This window comes from Macaca mulatta, chromosome 14 (assembly GCF_049350105.2).
Source record: "Macaca mulatta isolate MMU2019108-1 chromosome 14, T2T-MMU8v2.0, whole genome shotgun sequence".
Lineage (NCBI taxonomy): Eukaryota > Metazoa > Chordata > Mammalia > Primates > Cercopithecidae > Macaca > Macaca mulatta.
In genome coordinates, this window is record NC_133419.1 from 44,107,123 (window position 1) to 44,126,644 (window position 19,522).

Below are 19,522 nucleotides of genomic sequence, written 5' to 3' on the forward strand. Positions count from 1 at the left end.
CCTTTGATCCCTTTTCCCACAAAATGCTGCAGATAGGAAGCAATGTAAATGCCTGTATAGAAATAAATTCCAAATATAATTAAAATATTTTTTAAATTAATGACAACATCTAAAGAATGAAAAAAATTCTAGATCAACTTGAATAACTTTAAGGAATATATTAAATAAATATTTTTAATAATATTTGATTTATGGGTTCAGTTATGCATAGCTATATTAAGTATATCATTTCATGGACTATATTATATATTAGTATAGAAACATTATCTTTTCTTTACTATAAAAACATTAAATAATTTCATTTAATTTCTTCTCATGAATCTTGACCTAAAATTTTTCCCCAGCCCAGAGCCACTTTTCAAATTCTCTGAAGTTTTCTAAATTAATCATCATTCCATCTGTCTAAGTTGTTTGAGACAAAGCACTTTTTGAATCTGTATTTGATATCTTTTCCAGCAAAGTCACAAGAATCCAACTGCATAGTATCAGCGCTGCTTCTTTCCCCATTTGTCTAATAGGTCTATATTTGTGATCTTTACAATGTAACCAAAAACTGAACTGTGTTATTAAGTGTTCTGTATGGTTATCAGTATTTACATTTGTATTTTTTCAAGATTTACTGAAGTATAACTGATAATTTTAAATTCCATATATTTAAAGTATACAACTTGATGATTAGATATACATATATAATGCAGAATTGTCACCACAATCAAGCTAATTAAATAATGACATTCAATATTTGCAATTGTGAGACTATGCTCCCAGGAATAATAACTATTTGTTGAGAGGGTATTTTTTGCCTATTATTAAAATTTATTTTCCAGATAATTTCAATTCAAATAATAAGCCAGTATAGCTAATGTCATTTTTTTCTCCCCAAAATGTTTCTTGTGTTCAAAATAATAGAACTGGGAGAATACCTAGTAATATGAGAACCTTTATAAGGATTTGAATTTAAAGCATTTCCTTTTCATGAGGGATAAAAAGGAAAAAAGTAGTAACCTTGTATTTAGACATATACAATATTTTCCCTCTCTTTTGTGGCAACATTTATTCATTTACATCTATTGTGTATGCACTAAATTTGGCATTAACTGTAGCAAACCAGATGCTTAAGCTGATCAGAGTCCACGTTAGAGTCTTCATCAGTAGACGCTGTTTTTACTCAGGCTGAGTTGGTTTTTAAGTATTTGCAAAATTGATAACAAGACATTCCAAGTTTTTTAATTGCCTTTGTGAAGTTGAGCCATTTTTTTCCACTTCAAATATGTCTTTTCTCTTTTCCTTGCATTTCCTGGAGCAATCACAAATGCAGAATATGTAGCTTTCCATATCAGTGTAAGCAAATTCATTTTGATGTGAAGAACAATTTACCACACTGAGTTCCAATGTTATGCAAGTTGTCAGGGAAACTCCAAGGACCAAGTGCCTCCCTTCAAAAAATGTCTAGCTCTTTAATCAGCTTCCTGTAGAAATTCTGCATATTCCCAACTGAGCCTTTAGTGATGTCACCTTTTTGCAACTGCTATAATGACCCAGAACTGGCTACATTTCTTAAAAATCCTCTGTTTACTTGCAAAATTATTTGTGGCTACTCCATATCATTATTTTAGTAATTCTTTTGTTTCAATAGCACATCATTCCTGTTCTAAGTGTTCTCTCTTTGTGACTGTCATTACTCTAAGGAAATAAGTTTACTATTTGATTTACCATTCTTGAAATGTCATCTGTCTTCAATATTTGATACTTGGTTCTGGTACCAAATGATCTCATTTATCTGGATATTCTTTCTTTTTCATTCACAAATATCTAATTAATCCAACATTTTGAGAGACAGCTTTAGTAGTATGGTTAGACACTGGTGCCCTGGGCTGCGTTTTAATCTTGGTTCCCTATTTACTGTCTGTAATTGACCTTGAGCAAGTCAGTGAACTAGACAGTGCTTCAGGTTCTTTATCAATATAATGGGTGAATGTGAGATTTAAATTTATTAATATTTGTAAACCAATTAAAAACATACCTGACATACGGTAAGTATTTATAAAAGTCAGAAGTAGCATTTCCTACAAGTCATATCAGGAGATAGCTGTGGAATACCAGAACAAGAACTTCATCGGAAATCAGATGTGGATTCTCATTCTGTCTCAGCTATGTAGTAGTTGTGAGACTGAGGCAACTGACTTTGCCTTCTTGGGCTTTAGCTTTTGCAAAACTGAGCTCTCTTTACATTTCTTAAATTCTGTGGTTCTACATAATTTTTTTCAAAAGGAGATACTGATGTGTCACTGAAACCTAGTCCACTTTCACATAAAGGTATGAAAATTCACAATGTACAAACGCTCATGACCATTGAAATAGTTGGGTTCTAAAGCCAAACTCCTTGACTTTTAAAGTGGCCTCAACTCCCATTAGTTGTGTGACCTCAGTTAAATTTCTTAACACCTTTGTCCCTCAGTTTTCTCAACTATAAAATCAGGATGATAATCATCATCTGAATAGGTCGATATGAAAATAAGTTAATAAATACAAAGCATATAGAACAACATATGACATCATAAACTCAATAATGCATAATAGCTATAATCACTATTATCTTCAATCCAATTTGCCATGCAATTAATTACCAGATTGCACCAACCATATGTAAGGCACTGTGCTGGGTAATACAAGGTCCAGAATGTTGATTGAATGTTTCCTACTCTCAAGGTACATATGATTTATTAAGGCTAAACTCAAGTAGATGTCCAATTAATACAAGACAAAATGTGAAATAAAGAAGTTCAAATCTGAGACTAGTTCAACAACTTTTTAAATAGTCCTTCAGATGGTATAAGCACAGAATAAACTATATGGAATGGAGGGAACCAACAAAGGGTACACTATGGGGACAGAAGTGGCAGCTAGTGAAGCTAGAGAAGATGTAAGAGGGAAACAGTCAAGGCTGATAACAGTTGCCATTAATTAAGCAATCCCCATGTGACTGGCACTGTGGTAAGAGTGCTTTTTGTCATTTTTATAGACTTTATTTTATTATTATTTTTAATTATACTTTAAGTGCTGGGATACATGTGCAGAACATGCTAGTTTGTTACGTAAGTATACATGTGGAATGGTGGTTTGCTGCACTCATCAACTCGTCATCTACACTAGTTATTTCTCCTATTGCTATCCCTCCCCTAGTCCCCCACTCTCCCGGAGGCCTCAGTGTGTGATGTTGCCCTCCCTGTTTCCACGTGTTTTCATTGTTCAACTTCCAATTATGAGTGAGAACATGTGGTGTCCGGTTTTCTGTTCTTGTGCTAGTCTGCAGAGAATGGTTTCCAGCTTTATGCATGTCCTTGCAAAGGACTGAACTCATATTTTTTATGACTGCATACTATTCCATGGTGAATATATGCCACATTTTCCTTATCCAGTCTATCACTGATGCACAACTGGGTTGGTTCCAAGTCTTTGATATTGTGAACAGTGCTGCAGTAAACATACATGTGCATGTGCTTTATAGTAGAATGATTTATAAACCTTTAAGTATATACCCAGTAATGGCATTGCTGGGTCAAATGGTATTTCTGGTTCTAGATCCTTGAGGAATTGCCACACTGTCTTCCACAATGGTTGAACTAGTTTACACTTCCACCAACAGTGTAAAAGCATTCCTATTTCTCTACATCCTCTCCAGCATCTGTTGTTTCCTGACTTTTTAATGATCACCATTCTAACTGGCATGAGATAGTATCTCATTGTGGTCTTGATTTGCATTTCTCTAATGACCAGTGATGATGAGTTTTTTTAATACTTTTCTTGGCTGCATAAATGTCTTCTATTGAAAAGTGTCTGTTCATATCCTTCACCCATTTTTTGATGGAAATTTTTGTTGTTTGTTTTTCTTCTTGTAAATTTGTTTAAGTTCCTTGTAGATTCTGGGTATTAGCCCTTTGTCAGATGGATAGATTGCAAAATTTTTCTCCCATTCTGTAGGCCGCTTGTTCACTCTGATGATAGTTTCTTATTTTGTGCAGAAGCTCTTTAATTAGATCCCATTTGTCTATTTTGGCTTTTGTTGCCATTGCTTTTGTTGTTTGAGTTGTGAAGTCTTTGCCCATGCCTATGTCCTGAATTGTATTGCCTAGGTTTTCTTCTAGGCTTTTTATGGTTTTAGGTCTTATATTTAAGCCTTTAATCCATCTTGAGTTAATTTTTGTATGAGGTGGAAGGAAGGGGTCCAGTCTCAGTTTTCTGCATATGGCTAGCTAGTTTTCCCAATAGCATTTATTAAATAGGGAATCATTTCCCCATTGCTTATGTCAAGTTTCCCAAAGACCAGATGGTTGTAGATGTGTGGTATTATTTCTGAGGGCTCTGTTCTGTTCCATTGGTCTATATATCTGTTTTGGTACCAGTACCATGCTGTTTTGGTTACTGTAGGCTTGTAGTATAGTTTGAAGTCAGGTAGCATGATGCCTCCACTTTTGTTGTTTTTGCTTAGGATTGTCTTGTCTATGCGGGCTCCTTTTTGGTTCCATATAAAACTTAAAGTAATTTTTTCTAATTCTGTGAAGAAAGTCAATGGTAGCTCGATGGGGAGAGCATTGAATCTATAAATTACTTTGGGCAATATGGCCATTTTCACGATATTGATTCTTCCTATCCATGAACATGGAATGTTTTTGCATTTGTTTGTGCCCTCTCTTATTTCTTTAGCAGTGGTTTGCAGTTCTCCTTGAAGAGGTCCTTCACATCCCTCATAAGTTGTATTCCTAGGTATTTTATTCTCTTGGTAGCAATTGTGAATAGGAGTTGACACATGATTTTGCTCTCTGTCTATTATTGGTGTATAGTAATGCCTGTGATTTTTGCACATTCATTTTGTATCCTGAGACTTTGCTGAAGTTGCTTATCAGGTTAAGATTTTGGGCTGAGATGATGGGATTTTCTAAATACACAATCATGTCATCTGCAGAGACAATTTGACTTCCTCTCTTCCTATTTGAATACGCTTTATTTCTTTCTCTTGCCTTATTGCCCTGGCCAGAATTTCCAATACTATGTTGAATAGGAATGTTGAGAGAGGGCATCCTTGTCTTGTGCTGGTTTTCAAAGGGAATGCTTCCAGTTTTTACCCATTCAGTGTATATTCGCTGTGGGTTTGTCATAAATAGCTCTTATTATTTTGAGATATGTTCTATCAATGCCCAGTTTATTGAGAGTTTTTAGCATGAAGCGGTGTTGAATTTTGTTGAAGGCCTTTTCTTCAGCTATTGAGATAATCACGTGGTTTTGTCATTGGTTCTGTTTATCTGATGGATTATGTTTTTTGATTTGTGTATGTCGCACCGGGCTTGCATCCCAGGGATGAAGCTGACTTGATCGTGGTGGATAAACTTTTTGATGTGCTGCTGGATTTGGTTTGCCAGTATTTTATCGATGATTTTTGCATTGATGTTCATCAGGGATATTGGCATGAAATTTTCTTTTTTTGTTGTTGTGGTGTCTCTGCCAGGTTTTGGTATCAGGATGATGCTGGCCCCATAAAATGAGTCAGGAAGGAGTTCCTCTTTTTCTATTGTTTGGAAAAGTTTCAGAAGGAATGGTACTAGCTACTCTTTGTTCCTCTGGTAGAATTGGGCTGTGAATCTATCTCGTCCTGGGCTTTTTCTGGTTGGTAGTCTATTAATTACTGCTTCAATTTCAGAACTTGTTATTGGTCTATTTTGCTTTCTTCTGTGGGCATTTAGTGCTACAAATTTCCCTCTAAATACTGCTTTAGCTGTGTCCCAGAGATTCTGGTACATTGTGTCTTTGTTCTCACTGGTTTCAAAAAACTTATTTATTTCTGCCTTCATTTCAATATATCATTAATAATGATATCCTTTCTTCCACTTGATCAATTCAGCTATTGATACTTGTGTATGCTTCAGAAAGTTATCATTCTGTGTTCTTCAGCTCCATCAGGTCATTTATGTTCTTCTCTAAACTGGTTATTCTAGTTAGCAATTCCTCTAACCATTTTTCAAGGTTTGTAGCTTCCCTGCATTGGGTTAGAACATGCTCCTTTAGCTCAGAGGAGTTTGCTATTACCCACCTTCTGAAGATTACTTCTGTCAATTCATCAAACTCATTCTCTGTCCAGTTTTGTTCCCTTACTGGAGAGGAGTTGTGATCCTTTGGGGGAGAAGAGGCATTCTTGTCTTTGGAATTTTCAGCCTTTTTTGCACTGGTTTTTCCTCATCTTCATGGATTTATCTATCTTTGGTCTTTGATGTTGGTGATCTTCGGATGGGGTTTCTGTGTGGATGTTCTTTTTGTTGATGTTGATGCTATTCCTTTCTGTTTGTTAGTTTTCCTTGTAACAGGCCCCTCTGTTGCAGGTCTGATGGAGTTTGCTGGAGGTGCACTCCAGACCTTGTTTCCCTGGGTATCACCAGCAGAGGCTGCAGAACAGCAAAGACTGCTGCCTATTCCTTCCTCTGGAAGCTTTGTCCTAGAGGGGCACCTGCCATATGCCAGCCAGAGCTTTCCTGTATAAGGTGTCTCCCAGTCAGGAGGCACAGGGGTCAGGGACCCACTTGAGGAGGCAGTCTGTCTCTTAGCAGAGGTCGAGAACTGTGCTGGGAGAGCCACTGCTCTCTTCAGAGCCGGCAGGAAGGAATATTTAAATATGCTTAAGCTGCACCCTCAGTTGCCCCTTCCCCCAGGTGCCCTGTCCAAGGGAGATAGGAATTTTATCTATAAGCCCCTGACTGGGGCTGCTTCCTTTCTTTTAGAGATGCTACTCCCAGAGAGGAGGAATCTAGAGAGGCAGTCTGGCTAAGTGGCTTGTTGGAGCTGTGGTAGGTTCCACCCAGTTTGAACTTCCTGGAAGCTTTGTTTACACTGTGAGGGGAAAACTGCCTACTCAACTCTCAGTAATAGTGGACGCCCCTTCCTCCACCAAGCTTAAGCATACCAGGTAAGGTCGACTTCAGACTGCTGCGCTGGCAGCGACAATTTCAAGCCAGTGGATCTTAGCTTGTTGGGCTCCGTGGGGGTGGAATCCAATGAACTAGACCACTTGGCTCCCTGGTTTCAGCCCCTTTTCCAGGGGAGTGAATGGTTCTGTCTTGCTGGAATTCCAGGTGCCACTGGAGTATGAAAAAAAAAACCTCCTTCAGTTATCTCCCTGTCTGCCCAAACTGCCGCCCAGTTTTGTGCTTGAAACCCAGGGCCCTGGTGGTATAGGCACCCAAGGGAATCTCCTGGTCTGTGAGTTGTGAAGACCATGGGAAAAGCATAGTACTGGGCCAGAATGCACTGCTCCTTATGGCACAGTACCTCATGCCTTCCCTTGGCTAGGGGAGGGAGTTCCCCGCCCCTTGCACTTCCCAGGTGAGGCAACACCCCACCCTGCTTTGGCTCACCCTCCATGGGCTGCACCCATTGACTAACTAGTCCTAATGAGGTGAATCAGGTACCTTAGTTAGAAATGCAGAAATCACCCCCTTCTGCATTGATCTTGCTGGGAGCCGCACACTGGAGCTGTTCTTATTGGGCCATCTTGCCCGGGAGTTTTAAATACATTTTCATGGTGGTAGAGCATGTTTCCAAAAATGGTCACATCAATAGTGCTCCTCACCCATGTACCCCTTTGTAATGTGACCTTGTCATTCATCAAGAGTCAGAATTTATTCCCCGATTCTTAAATCTGGTCTATCCTATTATTGCCTAATTTGATCAATAGAATGTAGTAGAAATGGTATTAAGCAACTGTCATGTCTGAGCCTTAAGAGGTCTACAGCCTTGGTCTTTGCTTCTTAGAACATTCCTTCTTAGAACCCAGGTGTCATGTTGTGAGGAGATCAAAATACCACATAGGACAACCATGTGGAGAAAAATGGAGGCCCCTGACTGACCATCATTAGTAGCAACTGCCAGCCATGTGAATGAGGTGATTCTGGAGCTCTCAACCATCCTACTGCTAAGAAGAAGCCTCTGGCTAATCTACATAATCACAACAAATAATCGTTGGTCATTCTAAGTCACTAAGGTTTGGGTAGTTTGTTTTACAGCAATAGACAACCAAAACGATCTGACTTAATTTTGACAACAATCCCATGAAGGTACACATTTATGTTTATTGCACAGATAAGCAACTAGAGATCAGAGAGGTTAAGCAACCTATCCAATGTCACACTGCTCCTGTGTGGCAGAGTTGGGATGAATGTCAGTCAGCTATGAAATCTGAGCGACTGAGTAATTTGTATGACCAGTAACCAAAACAAATCTGTAAAGAGAAAGAGTAATCTAAAGAAAAATCAGGCAACTTGTTGATGCTATTTTTTATAACACCAGAATTGTAAACAAAGTATGGTAAACTGATAAAGGCTAAGATGAAATTATCCAAAAAATGCAGTACAGACATTTTCTCAGGAAACAGAGGCAGCCTGCCAACTAATTGTTTTACTACCTTGAGGGCTTTAGTCTTCTCTAGAGAGGAGTAATCTTGTAAGATAGGTTCATAGACTGAAGTCAGATGAGCATTTTGCAATAGATTAGCTCTTCCAATTCCCCACTCCTAAGCCATAGGAGTAAGCCCTTCCTTCCTTTCCTTCCTTCCCTTCCTTCCTTCCTCTTTCCTTCCCTTTTTCCTTCTCCCTTCCTTATTTCCTTCCTCCCTTCCCCTTTCTCTCTTCCCTTCCCTTCCCTTTCTTTTCTTCCTTTTCTTCTTTAGAGTGAGCATGAACTAAGAGCCTGTCCCGATATATCCCCTATCCTAGGTTCTGATGCTATAGTGATGAATGACTGTCACTCCTGTTGCCAAGGGATGCGTTGTACAGTAAGGTTAATGAGGGATGGTGGGGATAAGGCATGTTATCACAATCAGAGAGATAAATACTAGACAGTGTATACAGAGAGCTGTGGTGGGGAGCACTGAGAGTTACACCCTAAATCTCAGAAAAAAAATGGGAAGGGGGTAAAAAGATAAGACTCCCCCAAAAAGGTGATGATTAAGTTGAATCCTTAAGCATGAGGAGAAATTCATCTACTGAAGAGGAAAGGAACCAAGACTGTGCACAAAGGCCTGATCTGGAGCGAATAGATGGTCCTTTAACAATAAACTCTGTTGTACTCTTGTTGGAATGCCACATTGCATTGATATTGGAATGAGGGTTGGGGGATAGACATGGTGAACCTGAGGAAGGGAAGATGAGGCCAGAACATTAGATGGTTTTCATGCTAGATGGTTTTCATGCTATGCTCCATTGCCTTTCTTTTACAGACAAAATGAAGCCTTTGAATAAAGGTTTTAAGAAAGGGACATGATATCTCTGCCTTTCAAAAAGATCATGCCGGGTGCATTGTGAAAATAGATTGAACAGGGCTAAGCTACAGGCAAGACATAGTTAGGAAGCTATACTTGCAGTAAGAGAAACTGGGAAGTTACCAATAAGAAAAGCTAATGAGGAAGAAGGTGTTGGTGAAAAAATAGAGGGGTTGCCAGATTCAATAAATAAAAAGGAGCTAGAATAAGGAGATTTGATGAATCAGAAGATATGATTTGCTCTTCTATTTGAAAGTTGGCCGCAAATCAAAAATCTATAATGAATTAATAAAATTCACTCAGTTCTATTCAGAATTATATTTTAGAATGGTATATTCTGTGTAACAATGAATATAATAATTTTTAAAATACACTAAGCACTTATAGGCACAATAATGTAGGTTTTACATGAATCTTCTCAATCTTTCCAACAAATGTAAGGCAGGTACAGTTATCACACTTTACAGATAAAAAAGTGTAGCAATATCAACCATAACATGCATATTTTGGCTGATTAAACAAACATGCATCCCATGTATTATGTACCAGCCATTATGTTACAGACTACAAAGGATAAGGAAAGAAAACACATGAAGCTTACCCTAGAGATGTTCATATCTAAGTGAGAACATCTAACAGTGGAAATGAAAAATGTTACTATGGTGTACTAGGTGTCATTGCAACAGTCTGGTCCAAGAACTGTAATGGGATTCTGAAAATGACCATCTTTAACAGACAGAGAAATTTTAACTCAAGTGTATCATAAACCCCCATTGCCAAATAGAAGCCAACAGCTGGGCCACTGTCTGCCATTAAGCTGATTGTGCCATAAATAAATCCTCATCATCATAAAAAAGAGTGGTACGTGTGGGTAGTATGGGTTAAAGTAATATCAGTTAGCCTGGCATTGGAGGTGCAGGGGGTCATCTGGCTAAAATCCGCCCCTTGCTCCACTTGAAAAAACATGCCTTTGGTGCAGGTCTAGATCAGCCCAGAGGTGGGCACCATTTGGGCTAGTGGCAGCCCTGGCAGTGACATGTCTAATGGCCAGTAACGTGACTATCACAGTCAATTTATACATAGACTCTTCCCTGCTTGCCTTATTCTTAAAGAAAGACTTCGAGATAGGGTTGCAGGTACTCACTTTCTTCTCAGACTAAATCCTCTCAAACTAGCTTTCAGTTGTCCAAATCCTGGCCCTGACTTTATACCCAATTAGGAAAGGTTAGACCAAGGTAATATGATTAAGGCAGAGCCTGTTGGAAACTGTAAGAAACTTTCTATGATCTAAATGTCTTTAACTTGTGACCTATTAACCATGCAGAGATCCAAAGGTAAGAGGAGAGACACACATTTCCACAATCTAGAATTCATTATTTTTCTGTCTCATTTCTATCTACAGGCCATCCTGCTGATAAAACTACTTTAAGTTTTTACAATCATTGTGTTTTTAATTTCCTACTTAAGTAACACTTTGCAAGCACTAATAGAGTTATTTTAGTTTGTGTGTCTCCCAACTATAACTCTAAAAAACACTAAAAATAGAATAAAATGACAATAAACATTCCGCTCAGTGTTTTTTGTTTTGTTTTGTTTTATATATACATTCTTTCTTTGAAAGAAAGATTGAAAGTAAACCGTAAAAGACTGTGAAACACTGAGCAAAGAGTTTACAATTGATGGTTCTCTGTTTAGCAAAATGTTGTGGGCCTAGTGCCTGTTAACTGGGGTTTTCACCTCTACGCTCTTGAGCCCAGCTGGAAGAATTCAAGAATCGCCTTTCCAGAAGAGCTGCAGTGCCCCAAAATGTTCATGTGTGAAAAAGAACACTGGAGAAAATTCCTAACATAAAGGTGATAAATAAGACTATGGGAAAGATGGGCTATCTAGGAAGGAGTGGAAGCATTCTATGCCAGCTTGGCTGTATGTTGCCCTATTTATTAGAAAAGTTGCAATGTATATTTTTTAGGCAAAGTTTATTGCACTAATTAACTCATTAACGACCTCTAGAGAGAAGCCAGGCTTCTCTGCAGGCTGGTTTGCTGAATTTTAATGACCGAGATAAAGAGAAAATCAGTGTGCCAAGTTCTGGGAAAGCCCCAGGACTCCACAAACAGCTCTGATTTATTCAGTATATCATATCATAGAGAAGGGAGAATTGTGGATTAAAATAGATAAGAATGTCCTCAATTCATTTAGGTTTGGCTAATTTAAACAAGCAATGTTTATGGCACTTAATTTAATGGTGAAAAATCAGTTTTGGTTCACGCAGGCCCCCACCCTTCCATGCTTGTGAATTAAAGCATAAGCTGGTTTATTCTGGAGTCTGCAGGAGCTAAACTGGCTACGGTTTTTAAAGCAGGAAGAGTGGAGGTAACAAGTAGGACAGGACAGACTTTGGGGGATAGCTTAGCCTCCAAGGCACAGACCAATTAATTGACATTTCAAATGTGATCTATGACATTTTGAATGATGTCCAATGTGGTACCCTGGCCTCCAAGATCTGGGGTGTGGATACTTTTGTTGTCCAAGGATGCCAAGACTCCAGTATGAATGTGGGTGGCATAGGAGTGAAGTTTGAGGTAATCCAGCATGATGCAACTTGCCAGCAGCATGGCAGTAGGGTTTGCCAGATTTGTATTGACTAAATTGTCACATTGCCTTGAAGCTGCCTCAAAACACTGCATACATGTGGCTATAGTTGGCTCCAGGCACAACGCCTACCCCACCAATCAACCCTGTGCAGACAGTGTTGGCAACATTGCCATAAATATTGGGCATTACCATGACATCAAACTGTTGGGGCTGGGATACTAGCTGCATTGTGGCATTGTCCACAATCATATCTTCTAAGGTGAGCTGAGGATAGCGGGATGCCACCTCCCCACAGCACTGGAGGAAGAGACCATCTCCCTGTTTCATGATGCTGACCTTGTGCACAGCCGTCACTTTTTTGCATGCCATCTACTGGGCCAGCTGGAAGGCATATTCAGCAGTGCACAAAGACTTGACCTTAGTCATGATCTTTAGGCTCTCTGTTACTCCTTTCACACTCTCATGCTCCAGATTGCTATAGTCACCCTCTATGTTCTCCCGAACAACTAGGATGGCTATGTCCTTGTGCCAGGTCTCCACGTTTGGCAAATTTTTAAAATGAATGACATTGGCACGGAGATCTAAGGTGGTGTGAAACATGTTGTTGAAGGATTTGTATGATGGTGGCAGGGTGACATCAGTTTAAATGCTACCCTTCAAAGACACAGGGTTTCAATGAACTGCCATGATGGCACTGTGAATTTCCTCTTCATGTGAGGCAGAGGTGGAGGTCACTGACACTTCCTCAAAGGCCACAGGCACACACACATGTCTGAACATAGTCTTGACATGCAGCATAAGTTCAGCCCCAATGCCATCTCCAGGAATCATAGTCACCGTGTGCCGCCCACCACACGTTGCTGATGGAGGAATTGTGTGAGAAAAAGAGAAGCTTCTCAGGGGGATCTCACAGCCAAGTAAAACATCCCAGGAGTAGCCAAGAATGGTAGGTCAGAAAACTGCCTTCACAGAGCAGCGGGCTACTGTCGGCATCTTCAGTACCACAATCAGGAAGTTGAGATCTATTCAATTGTGTGAAAAGCTGTGCTCTTCCTCTTGCTTTGAACTAGCTTCCTTGGGTGGAATTGTGGACCCATGATTCTTGCTTGGATCATAATTCTCTCTCCTTCCTTATGTTCTATTTCACAGACTTTCTACTTTGTGAGAGAGATAGCTACACAGATGATGTAATGTGTTATATAGTAGAAAATACAATTATTTTGGAGCTAGATAATAATTCACTAGGCAAATTCAGTGTGTGAAACTCTGTATCATATGCTGTTAAAAACACAGACTTCATTTTTAGAGCAGTTTTATGGTCACAGCAAAATTGAGTGGAGAGTACAAACATGTCCTGTATTCTCTTGATCCAGAATAAGCACAACCTCTTCCACTATCAAAATCCCACACAAGAGTGCTCAATTTACCCTATTTTTAAATTTTTTAAAAAATATTTATTTTTAATTTTTGTGGGTACAATAGCGTGTGTATGTATTTATAGATTACTATGAGACATTTCGATATAGGCATGCAATGCATAATAATCACATCAGGGTAAATGGGATGCCCATCACCTCAAACATTTATCTTTTATATACAATCCAACTATACTCATTTAGTTATTTAAAAATGTACACAAATTATTTTTGACTACAGTCACTCTGTTGTGCTAGTGAATACTAGGTCTTATTCATTCTTTTTATATCTTTTGTACCCATTAACCATCCCCACCTCCCCCACACTCCCCCACTATCCTTCCCAGCTTCTTTAACCATCCTCTACTTCCTCTCTCCGTGAGTCCAATTATTTCAATGTTTAGCTCCCACAAATAAGTCAGAACATACACAATTTGTCTTTCTGTGCCTGGCTTATTTTACTTAACAAAATGACCTCCAGTTCTACTCATGTTGCTGCAAATAAGATCTCATTCTTTTTTATGGCTGAATAGTACTCCATTGTGTATAAGTACCTCATTTTCTTTGTCTATTCATTTCTTTATGGACATTTATACTGCTTCAATATCTTGGCTATTGTGAATAGTGCTGCAACAAACATGAGAGTGCACATATATTTTCTATGCACTGATTTCCTTTCTTTCAGATATATACTCAGCAGTGGGATTGCTAGATCCTATGGTAGCTCTATTTTTAGTTTTCTGAGGAACCTCCAAACTGTTCTCCATAGTGGTCATACTAATTTACATTCCCACCAAAAGTGTTGGGTGTTCCCTTTTCTCCACACCCTCGCCAGCATCTTATCGCTGATCTTTTGCATATAAGCCTTTTTTTGTTTGTTTTATTTATTTATTTTTTTGAGACAGAGTCTCACTGTGTTGCCCTACTGGAGTATAGCGGTGTGATCTCAGCTCACTACAACCTCCACCTCCCAAGCTCAAGCGATTCCCGTGCCTCAGCCTAAACCCTGTTTCTATTGAAAATACAAAAATTAGCCAAGTGTGGTGGTATATAAGTCATTTTAACTGGCCTGAGATTATATCTTATTGTAGTTTTGATTTGCATTTCTCTGATGATCAATGATGTTGAGCACCTTTTCATATGCTTGTTTGCCATTTGTATGGCTTCTTTTGAGAAATGTCTATTCAGATATTTTGCTCATTTTTAATTAGATTGTTATTTTTTTTTTTCCTATAGAGTTGTTTGAGCTCCTTATGTATTCTGGTTATTAATCCCTTGTCAGATGGATAGTTGGCAAAATATTTTCTCCCATCTGTAGGTTGTCTTTCACTTTGTGGATTATTTTCTTTGCTGTGAAGAAGCTTTTTAACTTAACGTGATCCCATTTGCCCATTTTTTCTTTTGTTGTCTATGCTTGTAAGGTATTATACAAGAAGAATTTTTGCGCAGGCAAATGTCCAGGAGACTTTCCCCGATGTTTTCTTGTAATAGTTTCATAGTTTGAGGTCTTAGATTTAAGTCTAATCCATTTTTATTTATTTTTGTATACGGCGAGAGATAGGCATCTTCTAGATGTAGTACCTTAATGGTCTTAGCTTAGATCAGGAAGAAATATCTGGATTACCATGCAGAGACTCTTCTTCTCTTTCCTTACTTTCTACCAAACAAATGGAGTCTCTCTCTCTGTCTGGATCTGTGGGTGGAGTGACACAAGTACCCCTGTGGCTACCACCACTGGAACTGTGCTGGGTCAGACTTTAAGCCATCAAAGCACTGGGTCTTGTCCAAGGTCTTTTGTAACCATGACCTGGTTACCCTCTAAGTTCACTCAAGGCCTTGGGTCTACAATTTGCAGGTGGTGAAGCCAGCCAGGCTTGCATCCTTCCCTTCAGCACAGCAAGTTCTCCCAGGCCCTGGCTGGGTACAGAGGTGTCATCTAGGAGCTAGGGACTGCAGTCAAAAAACCTTAGAAGTCTACCTTCGTATTCTATTGTATTGCAGCTGAACTGGCACTCAAATCACAAGACACAGTCCCTCACACCCTTCTCTTCTGTTTCCACAGGCAGAGGAGCCTCACCTCATAGCCACTATCACTATAAGCCTCTTTAGTTAGCAGGTGATGGGTCTTTCCAAGACTGGGTCCTTACCTTCATGGCAGCAGGTTCCCTTCTGGCTCAGGGTGTGTCTAGAAATGATGTTTAGGAGCTAAGGCATGGCAAGGAGGCCTTATGACTCTGACTGTGACTGGTGCCTATCTTACTATGAATAAGCTGCTATCCAAGATGGAAGACAAAGTCCTCCCCACTCTTCCCTCTCCTCAAACGGAAGAAAGGGGTCTTCGTGGGAGCTGTGAGCTATGCAACCTGGGGTTGGAGAAGGGGTGGTGCAAGCCCTCCCTCAGCTGGCCTGGCTGGTGTCTCAATAGGTTGCATGCTCTCCAGGTCCACTGGCTCTGAGTCCATTTCAGGACTAGGACACACCTAGGAGTTGTAATCCTTGTGGCCTAAACTGTTTAGAGCCTAGGTTTTGGAACCTTAAATAATGTTTATTATTAACTTAAATTGTTATTTATTAAACTTAAAATTGTTACTTAATTAGAACTTAAATTGTTATTTAAGTTTATTAAACTTAAATAAACATTATTTAAGGTCCCATAGCATTTTAGCCTGCTTTGGTGAGGCTTGCAGTAACTCAAGTTCTGACTGCTGGGATGGGATGGGCGATTCTCCTTTGGCTAGGGCTGGTTTAAATTCTCCCTCCGTGGGCTGGTGTTAGTAAAGTTCAGTCCAGTTTTTTTTTGTTTTTTTTTGTTTTTTTTTTTTGCTGTGACAAGGCAAAATTGAGTTCAATGCAATATCTCAGAATCACTGTGCTCTCCCTCCCACAAATGCACAGATTCTCTCTTCATGGCACATAGCTCCTGCTGAGTGATGGGGAAAAGGTGGCATCAGTAGTTCAAACTGTCTTTCCTGCCCTCTTCAATACCTTTTTCAGTGATATGAAGTTAAAATCAGGTACTGTGAATGCTCACCTCGTTTTTGGTTCTTTTGAAAGTGTGTTTCTGCACAAATAATTGTTAAATTGTTGTCCATGTAGGTGGAATGATTGGTAGAGTCTTCTATTTGGCCATCTCGCTCTGCCATTCTCCATTTATTATAACCAATGGACCAACACTGATGCATCAGTATCAACCAAAGTCTATAGTTTACATTAGGTTTCACTCTTCGCATTATACTTCGTACAGGTTTGGACCAATGTACAATGATAGGTATCCACCATTACAGTATCATTACAGAGTAGTTTCACTGCCTTAAAAATCCTCTATTTGAGTACATTTTCTCTCTCCTTTCCCCCAACCTCTGGAATCCCCTGAAGATGTTACTGTCTTCATAGTTTTGCCTTTTTCATCATGTCATATAATTGAAATCACATGTGACATTTGCAGATCGGCTTCTGTCACCTAGTATTGTGCATTTACATTTCCTCTATTTCTTTTCATGGCTTGATAGTTCATTTCTTTTTGGCGTAGAACAATATTTCATTGTCTAGATATGCCAAAGTTTATCCTTTCAACTCCTGGAAGACATTTTTATTGCTTCCAGGTTTGGGTGGTTATGAATAAAGCTGCTCGAAACATCTGTTTGCAGGTTTTGGTGTGGACATAGTTTACAACTCATTTGGATGAATACCAAGAGGCTAAATTGCTGTATCACATGGTAAGAACATGCTTAGCTTCATCAGAAACTGCTTTTTTCCAAAGTGACCGTAGCCTTCCTGGTGCTTCATATCCTTGTGAAGATTCGGTGCTGTTAGTGTGTCAGATTTTTGCCATTCCAATAGGTGTGTAGTGTATCTCCTTGTTGTTTTAGTTTGTAGTTTCCTAATAACATAAAATGTTGAGCATCTTCTCATATGTTTATTAGCTCCCTAGTGAGATGTCTGCTAGGTTTTTGCCCATTTTTTAATCAGGTTGTTCAGTTGCTTATTGTAGAGTTTAGAGTTCTTTGTACATTGTGGACAACAGTCCTTTATCAGATGTGTCTTTTGCAACTATTTTCTCCCAGTCTATGTCTTGCCTTCTCACTTTCTTGACAATGTCTTTTCTAGAACAAACCTTTATAATTTTAATGAATTTCAGATTATTATTTCTTTCATGATCTGTTCCCTTGATTGTATCTAAAAAATAATTGCCATACTATAGGTCACTTTGAATTTCTCCTGTTATCTTCTAGGAGTTCGAGTTTTTCATTTTCATTTACATTTATGATCCATTTTGATTTATTTTTACTAGAGTTTTAAGATCTGTGTCTACATTTATCAATTTATTTTGGCATGTGGATGTCGTTTATCTAGCACCACTTGTTGAGTTGACAGTTTTCCTCCATGACACTGTGTTTGCTCCTTTGTCTAACATCAGTTGACTGTATTACCATAGATCTATTTCTGGGCTCTCTAGTCTCTTGCATTGACTTATTTGTCTATTCTTTCATCAGTACTACACTGTTTCGATTACTGTAGCTTTATAGTAAGTCTTCACATCTGGCAGTGTCAATTCTTCAACTTTGTTCTCCTTTAGTACTCTGTTGGCTATTCTGAGTCTTTTGTCTGTATATATAAACTTTGGAATCAGTTTATCAATATTCACAAAGTAACTCCCTAGGATTTTTATTGGGACTACATAAAATCTTGAATCAAATGGGGTAGAACTGACATACTAACAATATTGAGTCTTCCTACCCATAAACATGGAATATCTATTTATTTAGTTCTTTGATTTTTAAAATCTGAGTTTTATAGTTTTCCTCTTATAGATCTTGTCCATATTTTGTTATATTTAAATCTACGTATATCATTTTGGGGTTGCTAATATAACTGGCATTGTTTTTAATTTTAAATTTCACTTGTTCATTGCCAGTATACAGAAAAAACTATTGACTTTTGTACATTAACCTTATATTCTGCAACTATGCTATAGTCACTTGCTAGTTTCAGAAGGGATTTTTAAATTGATTTTTTAAAAATTTCTACTTAGATAATCATGGTATGCAGAAGAAAATGCAGTTTTATTTCTTTCTTTCCAGTAAGTACACCTTTTATTTTATTTTCTTAACACATTAGCTATGATTTAGAATACTATGTCAAGAAAAAAAAGTGGTGAGGGGGGATATACTTGCCTTCTTCCTAAATTGGCAGCAAATCTTGTAGTTTCTCATTATTGTATGACATTGCTGTAGGGTTTGTGTACATGTTCTTTATCAAGTTGAGGAAGTTCCCTTCTATTATTCCTAGTTTACTGAGGGTTTTTATCAACAATAGGTGTTGAATTTTGTCAAATGCTTTTTCTGCATCTATTGTTATGATAATGTGATTTTTCTTCTTTAGGTTTTTGATGTGCTGAACACATTAATTCAAATGATTTTCAAATGTTGAACCAGTCTTGCCTCACCTGGGATAATATACACCACTTGGATGTACTGTATTTTTTAAAATAACTGTTGGAGTCAATTTGCTAATATTTTATTGAGAATTTTTGTATCTATGTTCATGAGAAATACTGGGCTATAGTTTTCTTTTCTTGTGAGGTTTTTGTCTGGTTTTAGTATTAATGTTGGCCTCACAAAGAATTTGGAAGTATTCCCACTGCTTTTGTATTCTTGAAGAGACTGTGGAGAATTTGTATAATTTCTTTCCTAAATGTTTGGTAGAATTCACCAGTGAACCCATCTGGGCCTGGTGCTTCTGTTTGAAAATGTTAATTATTGGCTCAATTTCTGTAATAGATATAGGCCCATTCAGATAATCTATTTCTTCTTTTGTGAGTTATGGATGATTATCTTTCAAGAAATTGGTTCATTTTATATAGGTTATCAAATTTTGGGCATAGAAAATGTTCATAATATTCCTGTATTGCCTTTTAAATGTCCATGAGACTACAGTGATGTCCTCTCTTTCATTACTGATATTAGTGATTTGTCTTCCTTCTTTTTTATCTTAGCCTGACTAGAGGTTCATCAATTTTGTTGATCTTTTCAAAGAACTAGGTTTATTTTTGTTAATTTTCTCTATTGATTTCCTGTTTTCAATTTCATTGATTTTGGCACTAATTTTTATTATATCTTTTCTCCTGCTTATTTTGAATCTAATTTTCTTTTTTTCTAGTTTTCTAAGGTGGAAGCTTGGATCATTACTCTCAGATCTTTCTTTTATTCTA

The 19,522-nt window shown here is 38.2% G+C and overlaps 1 protein-coding gene and 1 pseudogene across 2 annotated transcripts in view; both read right to left on the reverse strand.

Moving 5' to 3' along the window:
• NELL1 (neural EGFL like 1) overlaps positions 1-19,522 on the reverse strand; it is a 932,437-nt gene that overhangs the window by 292,442 nt on the left and 620,473 nt on the right. The gene's annotated exons all lie outside the window — the stretch shown is intronic.
• On the reverse strand, positions 11,746-15,464 carry LOC106993321 (isocitrate dehydrogenase [NAD] subunit gamma, mitochondrial pseudogene; annotated as a pseudogene).